Consider the following 26,874-nt stretch of genomic DNA (forward strand, 5'->3'; position numbering starts at 1 on the left):
NCTTCCCAGCCTCAGAAACTGTAAGCAATAAATTTCATTTTCTTTATAAATCACCCAGTTCGATGTACTTTATTATAAGCAACATAAGCGGACTAATACATACAGTGATAGGAGTAAGACTTTGTTAGTCAGAATTACTTGAGGTACAAGTAAAACTAATTTGGCTTCCAGCTAAAGAGGGTGGATTGAGTCAAAAAGAAAATAGCATTGAACTATTTGCTTTATATATAAAACAAATGTACCAAAATAAGAAAATACAGTATTTAAATAAAGGTGTGGGCAAGTATATATTGGGTAATTTCAAATAAAAGAAAAAAAGATTTCTTACTATTATATCAAAGAAAACTAAATTTAAGGCCAAAATAATTTAAGTAGTAAAACAAGAATGATCAAAGATAAAGTTTATGATAACTTCTGTATATACTAGCTACAAATGTGATTATATATATTATTATATATTATATATTATGTGATTATAAAACAAGTCATTAGAATTACCAAAAAATTCTTCTGATTCTTTGAGAGATGGAAGTAGATAAAATAAAAATGGAAACCTGAATTTCATAATTAATTCACTTGACTTAATATACTATGAATATCATAGAACATACACACTATTTTAAAATATATTGAACATTTGCAAAGAGAGATTGCATTTTAGGTTTCAGAATATTTTTATAATAAATCTACCAAATTATAAATTGCACATTAGATGTTCCTTTGTCTTAAAATTCAATAAACCTGGAGACTAATAATAAAAGAACAAACATACTCACAATCTTACAAATCAGTACATTGGAAACAAAGTAAGGTTTTCCTAANAAAATAATAAAAGGATAAATAAAGTTGGAAAATGAGACAAGTAATATAGAGAAAGAGAATGACAAAATTTCTTCTTTGGAAAATGTAATACAATACATTAACCTAGAAGAATAAATATACACCACTGCAATAAGAAAGGGAATATAACCACAGATCAAATGTGCACACAAAAAGTACAAGAATAGTATGCAAATATAGCAGTAAAGTTTGAAAATTTAATTTCATAAAGAGCTATAATGTACTGAAAGACACTTTTTTAAAAGAAAGTAGTAAAATAGATTTGATATATATATAAAAATTTGGAAAAAGGAAGAAAGTTTTCTAAAAGCGAATGCCCCCAAATGGGCCTACCCTCAACAATTTTATAGATGAAGTTTTTAAAGATTTCAATGAACAAATATTTGCTATAGCTGTAAAAATGTTCCAGAACTAGAATAATAGTGAAACTACTATTTAACTAAAAAAATCCCAAAAATGCCCCCAAATGGGCCTACCCTCAACAATTTTATAGATGAAGTTTTTAAAGATTTCAATGAACAAATATTTGCTACAACTGTAAAAATGTTCCAGAACTAGAATAATAGTGAAACTACTATTTAACTAAAAAAATCCCAAAAACCCTCTGACATCCTGCCATAGATATAGATATGGCAGGTGTATATATGTTAAAAAAAAAAACATAAAAAAAAATATATATGTGTGTATATACACATACACCCATTCAAAATCCTAGGTAAAATTATACATGAATAACATAAAAAAAATATATATATGTGTGTATATACACATACACCCATTCAAAATCCTAGGTAAAATTATACATGAATTAATTCCACTACAATAATATACCTTGACAAGGTGTGATGGTTACTTTTATGTGTCTACTTGACTGGGCCACAGGTTGCCCAGATATTTGGTTAAACATTATTTTTGCATGTGTTGTGAAGGTGTTTCTGGATGAGATTAAAATATGAATCCATAAACTGAGTTAAGCAGATGTTCTTCTCCAATTTGGGTAGCCATGATCCAATCTATTCGTTTAAGGCCTGAATAGAATAAAAGGCTGAGTAAGAAAGAAATCTTTCTCTCTGCCTTACTGTCTTTGAGGTAGGACACAAACCTTCTCCTGTCTTTGGACTTGGACTGTATTTTATGCCATCAGCTCTCCTGGGTCTGGACTTAGCCTCCATAATTGCATGAACCAAATGCAACGTGTTGTGAAGGTGTTTCTGGATGAGATTAAAATATGAATCCATAAACTGAGTTAAGCAGATGTTCTTCTCCAATTTGGGTGGCCATGATCCAATCTATTCATTTAAGGCCTGAATAGAATAAAAGGCTGAGTAAGAAAGAAATCTTTCTCTCTGCCTTACTGTCTTTGAGGTAGGACACCAACCTTCTCCTGTCTTTGGACTTGGACTGTAATTTATGCCATCAGCTCTCCTGGGTCTGGACTTAGCCTCCATAATTGCATGAACCAAATGCAAAGAGGGTGGAGCAGTCACTAAATTTCTATTGGATTTCCTCCTTATGATACATGGGATTGCCCTTCTCTGCTCCTTTTAAAGCTGGAAGTGGACAAGTGACCCAATGAAATGTGAGTGGAAGTGACATCTGTTACTTATGGGGATAAACTTTAAAGCCAGTCTGATTTTCCAGGTTCTCTTCCCGCTTCTCTGGTAATTGTGGCAGCTGTTAAGATGACATTGCTGTCAGCCTAGATTTCTGGGTGATTACTTGATCAGAGCACACTTGGCATCCCAAACTAAGCATCTCACATGAGCAAGGAAAGATTTTATTGTGTGAAGCTAAGATTTGTAGTTGCTTACTTACTGAAAAGATAGGTAATATTATTAATAATAATTCTGCATTTTATCTCAATGAATAAAAATCATATCATGATTTTCATAAATACTGAAAAAGGCATTAGAAAAATTTATTGCCAACACTTGATAAAAATTTAGAAAATATAAATAGAAAGATACTTTTGTAATGTGATAAAGAAATTGACTAAAGCTAACATCCACATTTATATACAATGTGAAATACTTGTAAATTGATTATTGCTTTCCCCGATATTATTTAACATATTTCTGAAAATAATGATTAAAGCCATTGTATTAGCAAGTAAGTATACTTTTTAGAAGAAGGTATTATTTACAGGTGCTATATTGTCTACCTGAAAAGCACTGGAAAACCCACTGAGTTTTATAAAATGTATGATAATTTAGAAGAATGACTGAATACAAAAATAAATGCAAACTATATAGCTTTCTTATATGATAGAATATATGACGTAAGAGTTCATTAACAACTAAACACCTGTGACTGGACATCAAGAGATCTCCGAGTCTCTGAAATCATATTCAAAACTGTGAGTATGTTGGCATTTTATGGCAATAAGTGTCCAGAGATTTTAGCAGGTCTTCAAGGAGTATGTAAATCAAAATGATTACGGACATAGAAATACACCAACTACAATTAACAGGAGATAATAATAATGGGAAAATACTTACATACACAATAATAAGAAAAATACCTGAAAGTTACTTAAGTTTTTAGAATGTATATGAATGCAAACAAACAAAAAGTTTTAGAATACTACATAAGGCTAGTAAAGACAAGTATAGATAAATGCATGGATAGATTATGTCAGTAGATAAGAAAGTCAATAATTTAGTGATGTAAATTCTCCTCTAAATGGACAATAGTACAAAATTGTGTATGGAAAATACCATAAAGTTAAAAGACCAATTATGTATGATGCATTATATATTGCTGGGAAATATATACTATAATATATATACAATATGTAGTATATATAATAGATTATTAATATTAATTATATAAGTTAGTTATATAATTAATAAAGTATATAATATATCAACTTAATATTATGTATACCTGATACAACTCATGAAGAGATTCTATGACTCAATAATAAAAAACAGATTTGATAACTCAATAATAAAAACTCAATAATAAATTTTTATTATTGAAAAAATAGATTGTGTATATGAAAAGATAATTCATGAAAAAAGAAAGGTTTAGCCCATATAAACATATGGGCTAAATCACTGAAAGAAATATGTGTAGAGTACATGGATGACCACCACCTATCGTCCATATATGGTTTCATTTTTCCTCATAGCAAAACCACCTTCTAATATACTATATCACCAAGCACACTATAAAATATATTTCCTATTCATTTTATTTATTATCTGTCTCCTTCTGCTATAATGTAAGCTCTTGGAAAGCCGGGATTGTTATATGATTATTGCTGATTCTCAGAATTTAGAACAGAGAACTTAGGCTCTCAATAAATATTTTTTAATAAATATCAGATTGTCAAAACCTAAAGGAATGATAGTGCATAATATTGGTAAGGATTTGGAGAAATGAACAATCTCATATACTATTTTGAAGAAAAACTGTTAAACTGTTTGCAAAACAGATTTTATACACACATGCACATAGGTAGGTGCATGGCAGAAAACATTTTTTGAAAGGTTATTCAACAATATTAACAATAGTTATATCTGGGTGATATTAGTTTGGTACTTAAAGAGCTATAAAGTAACACTCTTAAAACAAAGTAAAGACACAATTTTTAAAAATGTCTTAAGTAATTTTTTTTTAATCTTACAATATTTGGTGCATAGTTTGGGTTGAGTTTATGATCTTTTCATACAGTCTCAAATATTTGTTGTCTTTTGTAGGTACAGAAGGAATATAGGAGTAATTATATATTTGGCATTTCTAAAAGAAAATAATTTAGTTCTTTCATACTGATGCTATTTAGATTTACTCACTATGGAAAATGGAAGTATTGGTTGTGCCTTTAACAATACATATAATATCTTTCAGATTCGAGATAATGCATGAGGGCTTTGTCCCAAAGAGTCAAGTTTCCTACACATCCAATTAAAAGAATCTTTTTAGATAATAGTTCATTCCTTTATTACAATCCCCATACTCATTAACATACTCTGTAACTTATCACAGATAGACCCAATTACCTACCCAGGCATGTTTTCTCTTTCTACAGTGGTTGTCACTTTGTGCAATGTCACCTTGTCCACAAAGCCTTTCCTGATAGTCCCATCTGAGAACATTCATAGGATTTTGTCTTTTTTCAGCATTACATTGTCTACTACTCTTAACGTGGTAGCAAGATTACTCATGTAAATAGCATCTACCATGTTAGATTATAAACTTCTTGAGGATAGAGTTGATAATCTGATTTAAAATTTTAACTCCCAAATCTCCTAATGAAGAGGCTTGTCAGCGGGGAGGAGTGTGCTGGGGTCAGCTCCGGGTTCACATCCTGGCTCATTCTCGTCACAGCGGTGGCCTTTGGTAAGAGCCTTTCATCTATAAATCAGGGTTGCCATTAGCATTAAGTAATTAGGTGGAACAATTTCAGTGAAAGAAAGATTGACAAAGGTCAAAGAAGACTTAGGTTTAAGAGAGACCAAACAGCTACCACTTGGACAATGCTTGGTAAATGAATAAATTAAAATATTTAGTGTTAGTTATCTAGGAGATACAGGAGAAAGGACCTCATAGCAGAAAGATGAGCAGCCTTTAATTAACACTCAAATCATAATATAATGGCCATTCTCCCCCACCTGATGTATTTTCTAGAGTCATCAGATATTCTTATGTAATTTTGCTTCCAACATTTAGGTATTCGATTATCTTACCAAAACTTAACTCTCACCTGTACCATAACTTTATTTTTTATATAAAATTGGCCATTCCAAATTCTGAAAGTGCTCCATCTCTGTTCCCTGGGCTTATATGAGAAAATTCATATATTTTGTTATAAGACAACAAAAATTCAAATATTCATATTCATTCATGACTTACTCTATGTTTATTACCACCATATTCTCTTTAATGTATTCTTTTTAAAACTCTTTTTACATAACAAATTGTCAATAATTGCCTTAAACACAAAAACACTAGCTTTAGTACATTTCAAAGAGATGAAGATTACAATTGCCCTGTAATTGCTTTAGTGCTTATGGACATGGAGCACGTTTTGTAACGAGACACCCACGTGGTTCTCCATTGTATGTCGTGGTTATTCAGCTTGTTGCTACCACATGATCCAAACTACAGACTTTTACTTGCATGTATGGTTCACAGCACCCTTGATGTCATAGCCCAGAGGGGACTAGAACAGACAGCACCATGGCACTACTCTGTACCAGTGAACTCATGATGCCATATAGGCCTTGGAATTGCTAAGTGGAGATTCCAAAACGAAATGTTGAATTATGCTAAAAACACAGTAAGAGGAGCAATTTTAAATGCACCATGAACCTTATTTTCTTCTCCTTCCTTGTCTTCCTAGCTTTTTCCTCCTCTTTATCTTCTTCTTCCTCTTTTATAATGAGCTAGGAAAACTTCTCAAATTTTGGCTTCTGTTGGACTCTGGTTTGTCATAAAAGATCACATGGTAAAAATCATGGAGTTTTGGGGGGAGGTGGTTCTGACAGCTAAGCTTACCGTTAACAGCAAGCAGAGGAGACTAAGAAAGAATAATGACTTCTTCCTATTTATGAGCAAAAGAAAATTTAAGATCATTCTTTAACTTAGACCATTATTTGAATGCACCGAAAGCATTTGTAGTTGAAGACAAAAAATTTTTTTAGGTGTAAATCATTGAATGGGCACCAATAGGTATGCAAATAACTATTTGTAATCCGTCTTCTCATTAAGGAATGCAATGATTGAATTAAGAATAAGAATTGTAATACTTCTGGGGACCTTAATTTGGCAGACTATTTGATTAAAGTTATATTGTCTTCATTGAGTAGATGTTAAAAATTCTTAATAAAAAAAATTCTAAATGCAATAGAGCCCAGTCATCAGATATTCTACATAGGCTCTTCATGATGTGGCCACCACTAACTTTGCCAAGCTCATCTCTCATCATTCTGTCACTTTAACTTCATTCACCCTTTGGCACCACAGAAGAATTGAAGGTCCTGAAGAAATGCTATACCACTTCATGATTGTTTCTTTGTGGCAACACAATAATGAAGTAATAAGGATCTTTTTTAAGGACATTGTTACCCCATTAGGAAATTAGGACATTTTCTTGAAGACACTGGGAAGCAAACGAGAAGATTAAACTGAGAAATGAAGCACCATTATTTAAATGCAATTCTAGAATGATCTTTCATCTACAGTTTGTAGACTGTAAAATAAGATGGTCACTAGAGAAAACAGTTGGGAGACAGTTGTCCTAATCCACATGAGAAATCATGGAAATCTCCATATGAGAATCCTTAATGAACTAAGGAGTTCATTAAGATAGAAGAAAAATGGATAAATTAAAAATGCATTAGGGAGAAACCATAACTCAATATTAAATTAGGTATGAGGCTATGTAGGAGGAACTGTCACAGTAGTGCCTGGATTTCAGGCCTAAACAATCTGAGTAGAGACTTCCTTGCTGAACTAAAGAATGTGGAAGCAGAAAAATGTTTGATGGTTCACAATTGCATTAGATTATTTTTGGTAAGTATTTGTAGTCTCCAATAATTGTATGTAGGTGCGGGCTATCGGTGTCCTTCATCTAAACTTGTTCCCAGGTTAAAAGGAAACATTCTTAAACAAATGCTACCATATGCATAGGTGCTTATTAGCAACCACACTCAGAAAACCAGAATCCAACCTGTTCTGCAAGTGTAAGCAATTCTGGGTCTCTGTTCTTTTAGGGATTCCTACAGCAGCTTGCATGAATGGCTCACCTGAGGCAAATGTGCTAATATTCTAGAAGCAGGATTTAACTAACCATCTAGTTGGATGGAAGTGTCAAAAAATCTTCTGATGAGCTTCTGGATTTAAGCCAAGAACACTTTTCCTAAAGGTACAGACTACTGGTCTCTCTCACTTCCTAAAATTTGTTCTAGGCCATTTATATATCTTGCATGTCACTCGTTTCACCAATAAAATCTTCTTTCAAATGTCTGTTGTGCTAATTAACAAAATCTCTGGTCTTGTTTGAAAGATAGTTAAATCACTTGAAGCAATGACTTCTGGAATGTGGTCTTTTAATTAGATGTCAATGACCCATCTTTGGAGTATTTTCCAGATTAGAACAACTGACTGTCCCTAGGGTGTGGATGAAAACTGACACACACAGACACACACACATGTGTGACACACTGACAATACTGAAGTGATTTATGAAATTGCAGACAACATGAAAGAGGAAAAATGATATGTTCAGTTTGGGACATGTTTAATTGGAGGTGACAAGAAGTAGGTCAATAAATGTTCAATGACACAGGTCTGATCTCTGGAAAAAAGATGATGGCTACACCTTCACTTTGGAAATCACTAGAGTGTGGGGTGTTTCAGTACTTTTTGTTCATAAAAAGTGTCATAAAGTGATCTCATTTATTCATTAGTTTATTCTTTTACTCAACAATGTCTGTTATGTGCCCAATGGTGTGTTTGACCTAGGAAGAGGGAGTAAAAGACAGACCTTTCTTCTGAGAAGCTCATGTTCCAGAGAGAGATACAAGTATGCAAGAACACCAGAAGTAATATGGTTTAGGAGGATAATATTGGGTAGTCTCTCCCCACCCCAACTAACAACTACAATTAAGAATAGAATCATTTTTTTGCACTTCACCCTTTAAACATGGCAAATTATACTGGTAAGTTTAAAAAGACAATTATACAAGCTGCATTCAAACATGTCTCATTGCACTTTGGAGGGAAGCTACCTCAAGAATGGATTAGGGCTGTCCCATGAAAGGGGGAACTTGAAGAGCCTTAGTTACAACCTACGGCATAAGCTTGGAAAACAGACTGTAGAAGTTCCACCAGGCATGATATTTATGACACAGGGACCTCACTTCCTAAGGAAGCGAACACTTGAAGATGAGCCTCCTGGTGCTATAAGACAGCAGTAGTTGGGTGGGTAATTTTTTCATATTTTAAATATTCTAACAAAGATTAATTGCTCTATTGTTTAAAGTAATGGGATCAGGTAATGTATGTTGTTGAGTTCTAAACAGAAGGAGAAAACTGAGGTGCAAGCTTTCCACTTGAAATTGTAACATTAAGAAAATAAATGACTTTATATTTATATGAAAAGATATATCTGTTTTCACTCCACATGTGTGTATATTTATTATGGTTTATTTAATTGTGAATGGAAGAACCTAGCCTGTTTTAAGTTCTGAAAAACATCTTGAATGTCTTTAAAAATGTTACAAAATTTCCAAAACTGTTTTGCTAATCACTGTTTCTTAATTTTATAACTTAAGCGAATATCAAGGAAAATTTAATCCTTATGTTTCTGATTCTTTTATATTTGGTTCATCCAAGTGTTTCATAAGAACCATTTGATGTCTGAAAGGTCTTTGAGGCTTTTTGTTTCAAGCATGTCTAAGATTATTTATTCAGAGTCAGATCAAATGTAAATGGAACTCAAAAAGCCCTAAATTATTTTGAAAATTTAAAGACTGATAAACATCATCAATGTCTATTTAACACTTGAAGGTGTACTTTAGTCAAATGTAAATATACCAAAGGGATCTTAGGTCACTTTACTATATTTTAAAAAAATTATTTATTTTTTCTTTTTGATAAAGCAACAGAAATTAGGACCAACAAACCATTTGAACAAACACCAGATTGGGTCTTATGTGGAATGAGCTTCATAGTCCTGGTAATTGTCTACATTTAATGAGTGAAGATTTTTATCCTGGTGTCCTAGATTACCTGATTTTTTCTTTAACCAGTTACTCCTCACTAAGAGTTGACAAGGAAAACATATGTAGGAGATCTGTAGTTAGTAAATGACGAGTCTATTTGAGTACTAAACTTTGGTTCCCACATCCAACATAAAACTCTACGACCTTAGCTGAATCCTGTGGATAATGCTGTTTCCTAGATATGCAGTTTTACATTGCATGGGCTCCGGATCATACTTGCTGAGTTTGAATTTTGACTTCCCCATGTATTAACTATGTGATCTTAAGTGAGTTATGTTAGTTATCTCTATAAGCCCTTGGATTCTTTAGCTGTAACTTAGGTATGATCACAATTCTTATTTATTATGATCTCTGTGATTTATCTTGAAGTATTTTAGCCTAAGTGCAATTAATACTGTATTCAGAAATGATGAACACCCCTTGAATTGCTTCTATTATTGATCTCTTAATCAATGTAATATACTTTGTTAATTACCATGGTGAATGTCAGAAATGGGTTACTACTTGTGAAACTGGTAGCTTGATAATTAGAAAGATGGATGTTAGAAATCGGCTTTAAGAAGTAAAATTAAAGTTTTTAAAAATATGTAGATTCACTTAAATATTTTTAAAAATTCTACTAATGCTCTCTATCTTTGCATAAACAAGGTAGAAGAGTCTAGTGAGGCCAGGAGCCTTTATCCTTGGAGTTAGAGTCCTGATGGTCCCTAATTGGTTTGGGATTTTTTTTTTTTTTAGTTGATGCTGAATTTAATTTTAATGGAATGTAGTCATGATCTGCCTTGACTTATTGCTTCATGTTGGAGATAGAAACAAGTAAATTAACAGATATTTGGGGTTCATCAGACTGACGGAATAAGTCGTATGAACTGTTCTGTGCCTGCTTGCTAATAAAAGCTTATTTAACGAATGACTTTAATATGTGGCAGAATTTGATCTGATATTTGACTTTATTATAACCTAATAGACGTTGTGAGAGAGTAGCTAACTTACCCTTCTCAAACTTCTACTGTGGACATGTTTGCGAAAATGAATCATAAAGTTTTGCACTATCAAACTGATTTATTCAATTGATCATACAACTTTGTAAGGTTGGCATGAGAAATAAGGAAGTGATTCATGTGAGCACCCAGGACAGGTGCCTGCATGGAGTCAGAGCACAGGGAATGCTCGCTATTACTTGGCTAGGCTATAAAATGGCCTGGAACCAAAGCAAGCTACATGGCTTTTACTTGCTCTGACACACACCCGAGTGTTGGAATTTACCACCAACTGCAGAGAAGCTCTATATTTTTCAGGACAAAGATCACAATTTGTGCCAATGCACAGGCAAAGTTGGTCCAAGCCACCCGTCTCAGACCTTCTCATACCAGGCACAGGTGAAGCCCATGGGTTCACCTTACTTTGTAGCACTTTTGGAAGGTACTTTCTCAGAATATAGAAAAGGTGGAAGCCAGGGAGAGGAGTTTTTTTCTCTAGTCTGAGAAACTAGGAAGTCCTACACGTCCTCACAACATACCCAGTGAATTCCTGAGCTTCTGAAACTTAGTTCAGCCTTGGTCCATTTTCTGTTGCTTATAACAGAATACCTGAAACTGGGTAAGTTATAAAGAAACAAAATTGATTTCTTACAGTTCTGGTGGCTGAAAAGTCAAAGGTCAAGGGTTCATATCTGGTGAGGACCTTCTTGCTGGTAGGGGCTTTCTTCAGAGTCCTGAGGCAGTGCAGGGTATCATGTGGCAAGGGGGCTGAGCATCTAGCTCAGGACTCCCTTCCTCTTTTTATAAAGCCACCAGCCCAATTTTATAAGAACCTGTTAGTCCATTAACCCTTTAATCTGTTAATCCATGAATGGATTAAAGGCCCATCTCTCAGTACTGCCATATTGGGGATTAAGTTTCAAAACGGGTTTTGGAGAGGACAAACTTTCAAGCCATTGCATGCTTCATAAAACATCTTGGAATTTAATCAATTCATTTTGTATTCTTAAGTGAGAAGCAAAGTGTGGAGGTAGGGGAGGGGAAGATGGGTCTTATTCTTCCTTTTCCAAAACTAAAAAGGATGTTGAAAATCCTTGCATGTGCTATTCTCTAAATAGCTTGACTGATGTGATGCATTAGACCCACCCCCCCCAACACATATATTATGTAAAATACATGGAAAGATAATAAAGCCTAATTGTTTAATTTTTGGTGTTTTAATTATTTGATTTCTTCATGAAAGTGTTTGTATTTTCCCAAAGGGCGTCTATAACTAAAAATAATGACAACAAGCCCACAAATAAAATTAGTTTCTTTGTATTGTGTTCTCTCTCTGTCTTGCTTTCTAAAAATACACATTATTTTTCTGAGAAGACCAAATTAAGGCCAGGGCAAGGTTTTGTGAATGTGTTTGTCAAAATGACATGTTCTTTTTTATAATTAGTAGCATTACATGTGATCTGTGGTTGGCCGTGAATTGAGGCTTGGGAGGTGGAGGGAACATACTTCAGAAATGGTGGCAAACTACATCAAATAAAGACATCTTTCCTCTGTTCATAATCTGACCTAGTACAGGAGCTGTCTAGGTCATTCAGAAGAAAACTGATAGGCTCAGCTTTTATTCATTGCTAAAGTTTAACCCTAGCCATTTTAACCTAAATCAGCTGGCTAATTTTAGGGTCAGATCATATATGATTTCCATAAACAGAAGAGGTATCTGTTCCAAGTCAAACTTTGGAACCAGTTATTCTTCTTGAAAGTTATTTTTTCCCCCTGTGGCATTTTATGGAAAACACTTGCTTTAGCCAACATGTTATGGATATATTTTCTAAGATTGAAAAAAATCTTATTATGGGTAAGCTAATTGAAGCCATGGGAATACGTGCTATTAAAGAATTTTGGTTTATGATACAATCATGAAGTTGGAAAGAATCTTGAGCAGTCACCTACTTTGACTATTCTATTTAGGCTACAGGATACCCACCCCCCTCCCAAACAAAAGGGTGCCTGTCCTATTTTCAAAGCTATTTAGGAAATATCACACAAACTCACCATGTAAATTCTGCCCTGTAGTTGTTCTATGGTTGTAAAATTATTTGCTAGAAGTTATTTGAATATCTTTTAAAACTGAACTGCTAAGTGCAATAGAAATATAAGCCTTTTTCTTCTTCTTTTTTTTTTTTTTTCCTTTTTGTCCCTTTTCGTGTCCGGCAATGGATTGCAACCCTCAGTGTCGTGCCCGCACCGGACCGGGACTGGCAACGGGATCACAACCCCCGGCGCTGCGCCCGCCCCTCGCCCAGCCAGTGAGCGGGAACCGGTCTGCATGTGGGATCCAAACCCTCGGCGGGAGCGCTGCCGCGCTCCCAAGCGGCGCACTGTAGCAGTGCGCCACCGGGCCGGCCCTAAGCCTTTTTCTTCTTATTTTTGTGTTATCATTTGTGATCCGATTTGGGGGCCTCCATACACCTTCCCTTATATCTTTTATTTTCCACAGTTCTCATTCCAAACCTGCATTAGATAAGTATTTGTTGTTGTTGTTGTGTTGTTGTTACAAGCAACGAAGATGCATCTGAGTTAGCAGGTGATAGATTTGTAATACATCAGTGTGGCTGTGCTGAATTACATTTCCCAGAATGTTCATTTCTGGTTTGTTTCCTTAAGTTGGATACAAGGAAGATTCTCTCCAGAGCTTGAGGGGACATGGAAGGCAGCAGCTGTTTTGTAGGATACATGCATGGACTTGCCTCCTTGGTGTGAAGCTGAAGCTGGACTTAGAATTGCTCACTCTTACCCTTGGATCTTCCTTCAACTTATCTGACATCTGGGCTAGGGGTGTGTGTGTGTGTGTGTGTGTGTGTGTGTGTGTGTGTGTTCAGCAACTTGAAGAAGAGCCCCGCTTCTGCAATATACCCTTTACCAGGTCAGAAGCCACAAGAATAAACATGGGCTTCAGATTGTCCTTGCGGAGTTCCAGCTTGTACTCATGGGGTTCCAGTCATCTGGGAATTCTCTCTTCCAGACTACCTGCCCTGGGCAATAACATTAAATGTGGAGGCAGCAATGTGCAGACTTAGCCAGGCCCTATAATTGGGTTAGTAAATTCCTTGTGATGATTTTTTAAAATATATATGTATATAGTCTATTGGTTCTGCTTCTCTGATTGCTACATGCAAGAAACAGAACTAGGGACCAAAAATCAGGATCATTAGAACTCAAACTGTTTCTCATTTCTCCCCTTCTCAGGCTAGCTTGAAGCTTCTCTTTCTTTTTAGACATTATTTCTATGCATCTCCAGAAAACATATTGGAAAATATTGCCCTGACAGTTCCTAGAGTCATTTAAATGTCCAGTAACTGGACACTAATTCCATTGTTCACTATTTTAAACTATAAATGCTCAGGAAACAGACTCTGTTGGTTACATTTTAATCATAGACTATGTCCTTGAACAACATGCTGATGGAGTTTGGATGTGTTGTCCCCTCCAAAATTCATGTAGAAATTTGATCCCCAATGTGGCAGTGTTGGAAACTGAGTCCTGGGGGTGGATTCCTCATGAATGGATTAATGCTTTCCCTGGGGGAGGAGGGATTAATGAGTGAGTTCTCATTAGTTCCCGCGAGAGCTCGTTGCTTAAAAAGACCCTGGCACCTTCTCTCTCTCTCTTGCTTCTTGCTGTTGCTTCCTGTCACCATGTGATCTGCTTGTACCAGCCAGCTGCCTGCCACTTTCCACAATGAGTAGAAGCAGCCTGAGGCTGATGCCAGATACAGCTGTCCCAGAATTGTAAGCCAAATAAACTTCTTTTCCTTATAAATTACCCAGGCTTAGGTATTTCTGTTATAGCAACACAAAACGGACTAAAACACCTGCAGTGTGGCAGGAGGCAGGCAGGAATGCTTCTGAAGGAGGAATTGGTTTATGTCTGGTGGCCACCACTAGTCCAGATGACTGCGTCATATGCAGCAGAGATATGTTGAAAAAAATGACTTTTGGCAACTCAATGGCATTTTCATGTGGACAGGAGAACTTAGGGACTGAGCTGACCACTCTTTGCCGGGGCTGATTGTTATCTGAAGACAATGACATGGTCATGATGATTGTTTCCGACTGGTGCTTGTTCTGATTAGCTGGTGCCTGTGCCATGAAAGTTGTTAAATATTTTCAGTGTTATTCCTGCCCACAGATTCTACTTAAAATACTCTTTTATTCATGCAAAACATATACATGGAGTTTGTAATAAGCTGCAAACACAATACCGATATCAGGGATTATAAAATGAGTAGCAAGGCAAGGTTGTTGTCTAAGAGTGCATAATGTAGCAGGAGAGACAGACACTTCCAACTTCTAGTGAATGAAGCATTGGACTCAGAGGAAGATATGTTTGATTTATTCTTTGCTTTATCGTTTATTATCTTTTTGACCATGTAATTTCATGGAGCAGTAAGTCTGTTAGAAAACATACTGCCTGCACTTGAATGTCATCAGTTAACAATCTGCATGACCTTGGGACAGTTATTTAGCATTCTAGGGTAAATTTTCATCTTTAAAAAAAGGGATAAGATGGTTATGAGAATAAAAAGATAGCATATAAAAATACTTAGTGCAACAGTGGCACATGTCCTTTAATTTTTTATTTAATTGGAGATTATTTTAAATCAAGTTTTTTTTTTTTAATCGAGAATGCTGAATTTTTCAAATACCTTTTAGGAGGCTAGTAGTATATCATAATTGTTTAATTTAACCATTAATATGATCAATTATATAAAATCTTTCTCAATATTTGACCATTCTTACATTTGTGAAATTATCTTGCTTGATTTTTTGGTATTCTCCTGAATATAATTTACCAGAAATGTATTTAAGATTTTTAAAAATCTGCATATAGTAGGTAAGAATCTTGAAGCATCATCTCAATTGTGAGAGAAAGATCACAGTTTTTATTATCTTTATATCAATTTAATTCCAGCTTCAAGAACATATGCCCTCAGGTTGACATGAAATTCAATGCCAGTTTTTACTGAGTCTCTTCCCTATTGCTAAGGTAATAAAGTCTCCACGGTCTTACAAAGTACCAAGACATTGGCTCAAATCCCTTCTTATCAGTCCTCTTGGCTCCTCAGTTGTAAGTCATTGATTGTTGAGTCCTATGTCACGAAGCTGCCATTTTCCTCAGATCCATGTCCCAGCTCAAGCAATCAGGCAAAGTCAACTCAACTTCCCTCTACCTTTTTTTTCTATTCAGTCCCCCAATAAATTGGATGATGCCTACCCACACTGGGAAGGGCCATCTGCTTCACTTAATCCACTAATGCAAATGCTAAGCTGTCCTGGAAACATACCCAGAAATAATGCTTAACCAGCTATTGGGGCATCCCATGGCCCAGTCAAGTTGACATATAGAATTTACCATCACAAATTCATCCCTTGTCAACTTGACACCATACTTATCTTCTTAAACTGTACTTATTTTCCAGATAAAGAATATAATCAGGTTATAATTTTGCTTAACATGATACAAATGTCCTGTGTACATTGAAAAACACACTAACCTCTTCCCAGAAGAGAAGGTAAAGTCCTCGAAGAATGTGTACTCTTTTCCTTGTTATTCTGTAACTTAAATACAATGATGTAAAATTAACAATACTTAAATATTATGACATAAAGTCAATACATCTTATGTTACATGGCTAGGGAATAAGAGATGAAAGAAAGCAAAGATTATACATATATACACATATATGCATCTGTGCATATGTATGCATTTATACATATGTGTGTGTATATATATATATATATATATATAACAAAATAAGGAGGATACACATGACAATTACAGTCCTCATTTCTATATCTGGTCATAGATTGTTGCTGGTGATTGTTGCTGGTATTTATAACTATATCTGGTGATTGTTGCTGGTATTTATAACTATCTTCTTCCACTAGTAAGTCTGTATACCCTTTGCTTTCAGCAAGCACCTCAGGTGGCATAGTTTTTTGCCTGATGAGATCACCCAAATCTTCATTTATGAAGGATCTTAGCCATTAGTAGACCTGCCTGAATTGGATTGTTATAGTGTTTCATTGACCTTAATCACAAGGTATGCTGATACTAAGAGACAGCCTAATAGAACCCTGTATTTCAGATAGACTCCTCCTTTTCTCCATTGTAGAGTAGCAGTCTGATTTCCATTTGGCAGTCAGGACCAGGCAGTCCACCCCTCATGTTAACTCTTCTTTGCCTGATGATTCACAAGCATGAGGAGCTCAGAGTGCCTGTTGGCATTCTTGGTTTCTAGTTCAGTTGAATCATTGCTGTGTCTCCTGGTGAAAGCATTTCTTCTTCTGGAACTAAGACCACTAGATGAGGAGTGCATAAAGTCACAGAAACAGGAAACAAAAATCCTGCTAGTAGGTTATTGGGAGTAATAGTGAGTTATGCCAATCCCATTTCAGCCCCTCTATTCCTGGACTCATAAATCCTGTCTACGGGAGAAACAGTGCCATATACTGGATGCTGATTCAGAGAATTTATAGCCTTCTGGAAAACCTTGCTTTAGGCCTGCAGGGTATTGCCACCTACTTGACTCTGTAACTGAGTCTTCATAGGCCATTTCACCATTCTATCGAGTACAGGAAAGTGGAGAACATAATAAAACCAGATAATAAAACCAGTGGGTTCCATAATCATGGGCCCATTGCCCCACTTCTTTTGCTGTGAAGTTTCTTGATGAGAAGCAATGCTGCTTGGAATGCCATGGTTGTGGGAGGCATTCTGTAAATCACAAACAGGAGTTTTAGAAGAAGTATAGCATGCAAGGAAGGCAAATCTATATCCAAAATATCTATTCCAGTAAGGACAAAATGCTGACCCTTCCATGATGGAAGCAGTTCAATGCTGGCTGTAGCCAGGTCAGCCTTTGCGAGTAGAAGTTCATGTTGCTTAGCCCATGCAGAATCTCCATCACTACCACCACGGACACCTTGCTCATAAGCTCAGTGATGACGGGGGTGGCTGAGGAACAAGGCCAACTGGTATCTGTCATCCCAGGCACTTGATTATCGAAATCTTCCTCTAGTAAGTTCATGCTTTGGTGAGCATTTACACAGGGCAACAAGTAACTTCATGCTTTTTGCTCATTTAGAGTTGTCTGTCTACATATCTCTCCCCAGATTTCTTTTCTTTTTCTTTTTTATTTCTTTTTTTTTTTTATTTATAGAAATTTTATTCATTGAAGATCAAATTAGTATGAGAGACTCTTTCTTCCTTTTCTATAACACGATATCACTAAACCTGTGATAGGCAAAGGATCATATTATAAATACAGAAATAAAATGCATTTCCCTTTAATTCTTTAATTTGCTTAAAATGCCATATTTTATTTTGTACACATCATATGTTTTTTTCTTTTTTTTCCTCAATTGCTTTTTTTTAGAATTAATGTCATGAGGAAAATATACCAGCATCTTATCATCAGATTAAAAATTTCCAGTTCTTAATTATATCGTTTATACATAGGGAATCATTCTTTTTTTTAATTGGGCATAAACAGAATTGTGTTTTATATTTTTAATTTTTAAAATTAACTTATTTTTATGAATTAATTTATTTATTATGAATATTCATGAGATACAAAGCTGATTGTCACTCCTTGTGCCCATGATGTGAGGGCCAGATTCATACTGGCAGCATACTCATCATCCAAATTGCATTTGTACCCCATGTCCCCCATCCAATTATCCCCAACTGCCTACCCTGCCCTCAGATTTCTTCATCACCAATTTTCCAATCATGTTCTTTCCAAGTCCCTCATGATCCAGCCAGACCACTGGCTACAGTCCAGAAATATGAGTCAGTATATAATCACACATATGGCCATCTCTCCTTCCAAGCAAAGTGCACGACCAGGTGCACTGCCCAGAGTTCTGACCACTGGGGGAATTTTCCTTCACCGCTGTCCATTAGAGATGTCCCAGAGAGGGGCCATAATGCTGTGGCTGTCCACTTTTGGGTGGAGCCTGCATATTGTGTAGAACAGTGTGTAAACCAAGCCAGAGTATTCTCTTCCTCTGTCAACTGATTATTGCAAACTCTCCCTGAGGCCATAGGTGCAGACTGGGAGAGAGAAGGCAGTGTAGAAAGAGTGAGAACCATGGACATTCAGACCACTTCTTCACATAAGTTGTATCGTCAGGACATGCTTGGGCCCTGTCACATGTATACCACTTGTTCATGATGGGCAACTCAGGTGACATGGTAACTTAGTGGCCCATGGTCAAGAGTTCAGTATCTGCTGTGGCCCAGTATCAGGCTAAAAACTGCCTCTAAAAATAAGTGATTTTCTGTGGATAATGGCAGGGCCTCACTCCAAAACCCGGAAGGCCTGTGCTATAATTCACTTATATACACCTGCCAAGGGCTCTAAGCAGCATCCTTTCTCCTACTGACACTTCAAGCACCATTGGGTTTACTGAATCAAATGGCCCAAGTGAGCATGGATCTGTTGCAGAGCCTTCTCTCGTTCTTGGCCTTACTCAAAACTGGCAAGCCATGGATGAGATTAACACACCCAAATGAACAATACATTGCCTTCAAAATTCAAAAAGGGCCATTAGATGTTATGCCTCCTTCTTGTTTGAAGGAGAGGCTGGATGCAATGAATTATCTTTGACCTTAGAACATGCCCTGTGTTCTTTTGTTCATTTGACCTAGAACTTTTCTGCCTATGCAGATAAAGTAAGAACTTAATGAGCTTCTTATCAACTTAAGTTCTAGGAACACCATTATCAATTAGCTGATGCCATAGGTCTGCTGATGTCAGGCTATTCTGACTGCTTTGACTCTGCTGTTCATTATGGTAGCCACACCCACGTTCTCTTTGGCCATTGAGTGCTGTCACTTTGCCCTTGGGATCTGTGCAATCCAATCACTCCTTCTGCATTCAATTTTCCCAATTCAGTGACTAAAGTCCCCACTGTGAAGTCTGGTCTACAGAGAAGAGCAATCACAGAGCTCTTCAAGGATACTGGGGCTCTCCTCACAAATACGAATATATTTTTCACAATATAGATGAAAGCTGTGTCTTCTGGATCCTTTCAGTGTGGGTGAGTATGCCTGAAATGGCAAATCCACTCTAACATTTCAATCTCCCTAAGTCCTGTATTCCTCTCTCTAAGTTAAATCAAGGCATGCCTGGCATTTCCAACTTACTCAAAGTGGGTCAAATTTGGTCCATGTTTTAGGCAACCAACCAAACTACCGGAGCCCTTTCTATTCCCTAGTGATGTTAGGAGCAACCAGCCAAAATTATTATATTTATTAGTTTTCCAAAAATACTTTAAAGTATCATATACAGTCACCGAGCTCCTTGCTTCTAATAAGTGGTTAATTAGGAGTAACCAATGCAGATATTTTTGTATCTCTATTGCCATATCACACCATGCTCTGTCAGTGCTCTATTTGAAACTTCGTCCTCAAGTTTTTTTGTACTTAAAGAAGTCCAGGCCATCTTTCAGGAGAGACAGGCCATGAGAAGAGGTCCTACAAGGTGAACCAGCAAATTGAAAGAGGGCTAAAGGCCTCAGCAGAACTTCCACATTCATAACTGACCCCTATCAACACCATGTGAAGCAGAAGAATCTCCCAAAATCCACGATTGTGAGAAATGATAAATATTCATTTTCAGCCTGTAAGATCGGGGTGATATGCTGCATGGCACCAACTAACTGAAATACCACATATTCAGATTCAGTTTCAGCTCCTTTTATGAGAACCCCATAACAAGTTACACCGAGCACTAGGATTTCCCAAGCTTCCCTCTCCTACACTTGGGTCTTTGGTGCTCCTCAAGCATTTCCCCCTGATTTTCCTAGTTCTGCTTTGGATCTTGGTTCTCAGTCTTCATCTATTGAGTTGGCATGGGGAGTACAAATAGGGTAAAACATTCCCATAAGAGATCATATTATATTCACCTGGAGGGTTTTTCATCAATGTTCAAAAAAATTTGGTTACTATCTCCTTCTTTCACACTCCATCTATTCACACCAGATTATTTGTTTAATGTGCACTGGCCCTGAAGAGAATAAGTGTTGTACCCTTAAGTACTTAGTAACAGGAATTAAAACTGAAAACTACTGTGTTGGCCACTTTTGTTGAGTATTTTCCTGGTTCTTGATTTTATACTCTTTTCAACCTGACACTGAATCTGGACTCTTGGTCATCTCATCAGAATTGGAGAAATAGGCACTTTCCTCCAGCCTCACACTCAGCCAGCACCTATCTATGGGAATTAAATAAAAAAACATAAACAAAAATAGTCCATTAATAGATGTTTGCAGAATCTGACTGTTCTCTCTCATTAATCTTTGCTCAAAGATCACTCTTATTTCTGAACCATTATAAACCAAGACTGGCTTATATGTATGTAATACATATGTAATACAAATGAGTCCTTAAAAAAGATTTCCAAACTAAAGGCAAGGGGGGATGGGGAATTTCCTTATTTAGACATCTCAACTTAATTTAAATTTAGATGATACCCAACCACTTTGGGAAGGGCCATCTGCTTTACAAGGTCCATCAGTTAAGGAGCTAATCTCTTCCAGGTACACCTTTACAGACACACCCAAAACTAATGTTTAAACAGCTGTTTTGGCATCCTATGGCCCACTCTAGCTGACATATAAAATTAACCATCACAGTATTATTCCTTAGACAATTTATTAGCTGCTCTTTCTCTATTTTTTATTGATTGTATGTATCGGTGGGGTACAGCATTGAATATCAATATCTCTGTGAAAATATGTGATCCCCGAATCAGGATAATTTATCATTATACAATGTAATCATTTTTTTGTGGCCCATTACCAGTTTATCACTAAGCTCCCTTCTCCAGCCCCCTCCCCTATCTCTGGTGGCCTCAATTCTGTTCTCTCCTTTTGAGAGTTCAATGAATTATTGTGATTGTTGTGTCTTTCTATTTTGTTTAATTTGTTTATGTTTTTAGCCCCCACTTATGAGTGAGGTCATATGGTATTTCTCTTTCTGTATCTGGCTTTTTCACTTAATGTAATTTTCTCTATGTTTATCCATGTTGCTTCAAATGGTAGAGTTCCATTCCTTTTTATGGCAGAGTAGTATTCCATTGTGTATATATACCACTTTTTCTGTATTCATTCACCCCTCGACGGACATTTAGGTTAGTTCCAACTCTCAGCTATTGTAAATAGAGCTGCAATAAACATGGGAGTGCAGGTATCCCTTAGATGTGATGATTTTCATTCCTTCGGATATATCGCCAGCAGTGGGATTGCTGGATCATTTGGCGGTTTATCTGTAGCTGTTTAAGGAACCTCCATATTCTTTTCCATAAAAGGTGCATTAATTTACAATCCCACCAACAGTGTAGGAGGGTTCCCCTTTCTCCACATCCTCACCAGCATTTGTTATTCTCTGTCTTTTGGATAATGTCCTGTCTAAGTGGGGTGAGATGATATCTAAATGTGGTTTTGATTTGCATTTCCTTGATGCTAAGTGATGTTGAGCATTTTTTCATTTGTCTTTTGGCCATTTGCCTACCTTCCTTTGAGAAATGACTATTCAGCTTCTTTGCCCATTTTTAATTGAATTACTTGTTTTTTTTTTCACTGTTAAGTTGTTTGATCTTCTTGTATATTCTGGATATTAATCCCATGTTAAGTGCATTGTTTGTGAATATTTTCTCCCATTCTATAGATCGTCTTTTCACTGTTAACTGTTTCTCTTGCTGTGAAGAAGCTTTTGAGTTTGATATAATCCCATATGTTTTTTTCTCTTTTGTTGACTGTGCTTTTGTGGTCCTAATCTTACAGTCTTTGCTCAGTCCTACTTCATGAAGTGTTTCCCCTATGTTTTCCTTCAGGAGTTTCATAGTTTCAGGTCTTATATTGAAATCTCCAATCCACTTTGAGTTGATTTTGGTATATGGTGAGAGGTATGGGTCTAGTTTCTTTCTTCTCCATATGGATGTCCAATTTTCCCTAGACAAATATCAGTTAGCTATAAGTATGTGTGTTAATTTGGGGGTTCTCTATTCTGCTCCATTGCTCCAACTGTCTGCATTTATGCTAGTACCATGCTGTCTTGGTTACTATAGCTTTGTAGCATAATTTGGAGTTAGGGAGTGTAATATCTCCAGCTTTGGCTATTCAGGGTCTTTAGATTTTCCATGTGAATGTTAGTATTGTTTTTTCTATTTATGTGAAGAATGTCATTGGTATTTTGATAGGGATTTCATTAAATCTGTAGATCGCTTTGGGTAGTATGGGCATTTTCACAATGTTAATTTTTCCAATCCAAGAGAATGGAATGTCTTTTCATCTCTTTGTGTCTTCTTTAATTTGTTTCAGCAGTGATTTGTAGTTCTCATTGTAGAAGTTCACCAAGGTAACTATTGTAAATGGGTTTGCTTTCTTGATTTCTTTTTATGGTAGTTTATTATTGGAGTATAAAAATGCTGCTGACTTTTGCATGTTGATTTTGTATCCTGCAACTTTACTGAAATCATTTAACAGCTTTAAGAGTTTTTTGGTACAGTCTTTAGGATTTTCTATTTATAGGACCATGTCATCTACAATAGGGACAGTTTGACATTGTCTTTCCTATCTTGATGCCATTTTTTTCTTTCTCTTGACAGGCTGCTCTGGCTAGTACTTCTAATACTATGCTAATTATGAGTGTGAGATGGGCATCCTGTCTTCTTCCTGTTTTTATAGGAAAAGCTTTCAGCTTTTCCCCATTCAGGATGATATTGGTGGTATGTTTGTTGTATATGGCTTTTATTGTGTTGATATACTTTCCTTCTATACCTAATTTGCAGTGAGTCTTTATCACAAATCGAGGTTGAATTTTGTCAAATGTTTTTTCTGCATCTGTTGAGATAAGTGTATGGTTTTTGTTGTTGATTTTTTTGATGTGGTATCACATTTACTGACTTGCTTATGTTTAAACATCCTTACGTCCCTGGGATGAAGCTTATGTGATCATGGTTTATAATTTTTTTGATGTGCTGTTGTATTCTGATTTCTAATATATTGTTTTAGATTTTTGCACCTATGTTCATCAGAGTTATTGGCCTTCTTTTTTTCTGTATCTTTTTCTGGTTTTGGTATCAGGGTGAGGTTTCAGAGAAAGGCCTCTGTTTCAGTTTTTTGGAATAGTTTGAAGAGAATTGGTACTAATTCCTCCTTAAAGTTTCAGCAATAAAGCCATCCAGACCTGGGCTTTTCTTTGTTGGGAGACTACTGATTACTGCTCCAATCTCATTGCTTGTTATTGGTCTGTTCAGGTTTTCTATTTCTTCTCAGTTTTTCTTGGTAGTTTGCATGTGTCCAGAAATTTATCCATTGCCTCCGAGTTTCAAATTTTTTGGTCTCTAATGATTCTTTATATTTCTGTGGTATTGTTTGTAATGTCTCCTTTCTCCTTTCTGATTTTTGTGATTTGAATTTTCTCTTTTCTTTTTTTAATTAGCCTAGCTAATGGTTTGTCTATTTTGTTTGTCTTCTCAAAAAACCAACATTTTGTTTCATTTCTCTTTTGAATCACTTTTTGTTTCTCTCTTTCATTTAGTTCTGATCTGATCTTAATTATTTCTTTCCAGCTGCTAATTTTGGGATTGGATTGTTCTTGTTTTTCTAATTCTTTAAGGTGTAGCATTAGATTTTTTACTTGAAATCTTTCTATTCTTCTGATGTAAGCATTTATTACAATAAACTTCCCACTTAGTACTGCTTTTGCAGTATCCCATAGGTTTTTGGTATGATGTGTCTTTATTTTCATTAGTAATGAGAAATTTTCTGATTTCCTGTTTAATTTCTTCTTTGACCCACAGGTTGTTCAGGAGCATGTTGTTGAATTAAAATGTGTTTGTATAGTTTCTAGAGTTTCACTTGTTATTGATTTCTAGTTTTAATCTGTTGTGGACTGAAAAGATGCTTGAAATGGTTTAAACTTTTAAAAATTTGTTGAGACTTGATTTGTGACCTAGTATGTGGTCTATCCTGGAGAATGTTCCATGTGCTAATGAGAAGAATGTATATTCTGTGGTTGTTGGATGAAATATTCTGTAGATATCCATGTGGTCCAATTGGTCTAAAGTGCAGTTTAAATCCTGTGTTTCTTTGTTGGTTTGTTACCTAGATATGTGTCCATTGCTGAGAGAGGGGTGTTCAGGTCCCCTACTGTTATTATATTGGGGTCTATCTTTTTCTTTAAGACTCATAATGTTTGTATTGTATATCTGGGTGCTCCATTTATTGTTATGTCTTCTTGATGGCTAAATCTCTTTATTATATAGTGGCCTTCTTTGTCTCTTTTTATGGTTTTTGGCTTAAAGTCCATTTTATCTGGTATAAGAATAGCTGTTCTTGCTTGTTTTTGTTTACGTTAGCATGGTATATCGTTTTCCATCTTTTCACTATTAGTCTGTGTGTCTTCACAGGTGAGTTGAGTCTCTTGAAGACAGCACATAGTTGGGTCCTGCTTTTTAATCCAATCAATCAGTTTGTGTCTTTTGGCTAGAGTTTAAATGGAGTTTCGAATGGAGTTTAAACCATTTACTTTTCAAGTTGTTATTGAAAGGTATTGTCTTACTCCTGGCATTTTATCAATTTTTATTTGTGTATTTTAAACATCTTTTGCTCCTTTCATCCACTTTTATTGTTTATCTTTGATGTTTGTTGGTTTTTGAAGTGGTAAGATTTAGTTTCATTCTTTTTCACATTTGCATTTCTATTCTACCAGTGGGTTTTGCTTTTTTCTTATGTATTTGTGGTAGTGATTATCATTTTTCAGATTCCAGGTGCATTAGTTTTTGTTCTCTGACTGTCTCTTTCTGTGCTATTAGCTATTTCTTTTATATTTTCTTATCAGTATCTTCAATAGAACTTTTTTCTACCTAGTATCTAGTAATCATAATCACCAGAATTTTATGTTGTCTCTTTGAATTTAATACATCAAGTAAGAGCTGGTAATAATTTTTTAAAAATGTCTAAATGGGGTTAAAGTATTTTCAAAAACTCAAAACATAAATGCATGAAAAATTTCTTTATTCATAAAACATAACCTATAGTAAAGAAATAAAAAATATCCTTCATGCAAAAAGCATAGTAAAAATTTGGAGAATGATTGCCTTAAATTCATTTAGATGTATTATTATTTATTCTTCATAGTGTATCTGTGTAGGCTTCTCATTGAGGTGAATTCTTTTTTTTCCTTCAATTTCTTTCTGTTAAACCATAATAGTATTGTTCTCATGAAGTCAAATTCATCCACGTACAAAGAATTTTGGATTTGTTTGAACATATGCTCTAGATCATGGATAAAAGATAAATGCAACCAAAACTTCAGTATCACCTTCTGAGAAATGCTGGTGCTTATCTTTCCCATCTCCAAATTAGTGCTTAGGAAAATTTTGTGAGCATTATTCACCAACCTAATTCATCAGCCTAATAGGTATATAATATCTAAACCAGATTTTCCTCATTAATTACTATGTATGGTATAACATACAACATTGCATGACAAAATAAAATGTATTATTAAAACCAAGGTAATCTAAATCTTTTTTATTTTCCTAAACTTTCCAAGCCTATTCATCTTCAACATAATTTGATTAGTCAGACAGAAGTGTTCTTTAGCAAGCTACACTGGTACTTACCTAGTTTTCTGTTTTCTTTTGACATTGTCAAATTTAATATAAAAAGAAGTATAATCTGAATGTCTTTGGGACTCCAGACCTTTCTTTTCACATGAATATAAGCAAAACCTGCATTTTAACTAAGTAAATGGAACACATTAAGTATGCTGATATGGTTAATTGATGGATTTTTAAAGGTCAAACATGAATTATTCTTAAAATAAAATCACTTCTGACTTCTAGCTTCACTTCTCAACATCCCCTTTTTTCTGGCCAAATAAATTCCCAGTCACATTCAATATTTGACAACTTGGAAGAAACTGCACTAGAAAAAACATTTCAGCTGGGTCTGGTGAAAATTTTGCTGACAGTTTATTACAATAAACCTATAATCAGTGCAATAATGGAATCTGAAATAATGTCATAACTTCTATGTTAAGATTGCACATCTGCTTATTAATAACATCATTTTATTATCTGCTATTTTGCTTGCCTGCCAAATAACCAACTATCTACTTGCCATTTCAATCTTAGATTAAGTTGAGATATCTAAATTAGGATATTTCCCAGACTCCCTTGCTGTTACTTTGGAAATCTTTTTTTTTTTTTTTTTTTTTTTTTTTTTTTTTTTTCCGTGTCCAGC

This window comes from Galeopterus variegatus, unplaced genomic scaffold, assembly GCF_000696425.1.
Source record: "Galeopterus variegatus unplaced genomic scaffold, G_variegatus-3.0.2 Scaffold3047, whole genome shotgun sequence".
Lineage (NCBI taxonomy): Eukaryota > Metazoa > Chordata > Mammalia > Dermoptera > Cynocephalidae > Galeopterus > Galeopterus variegatus.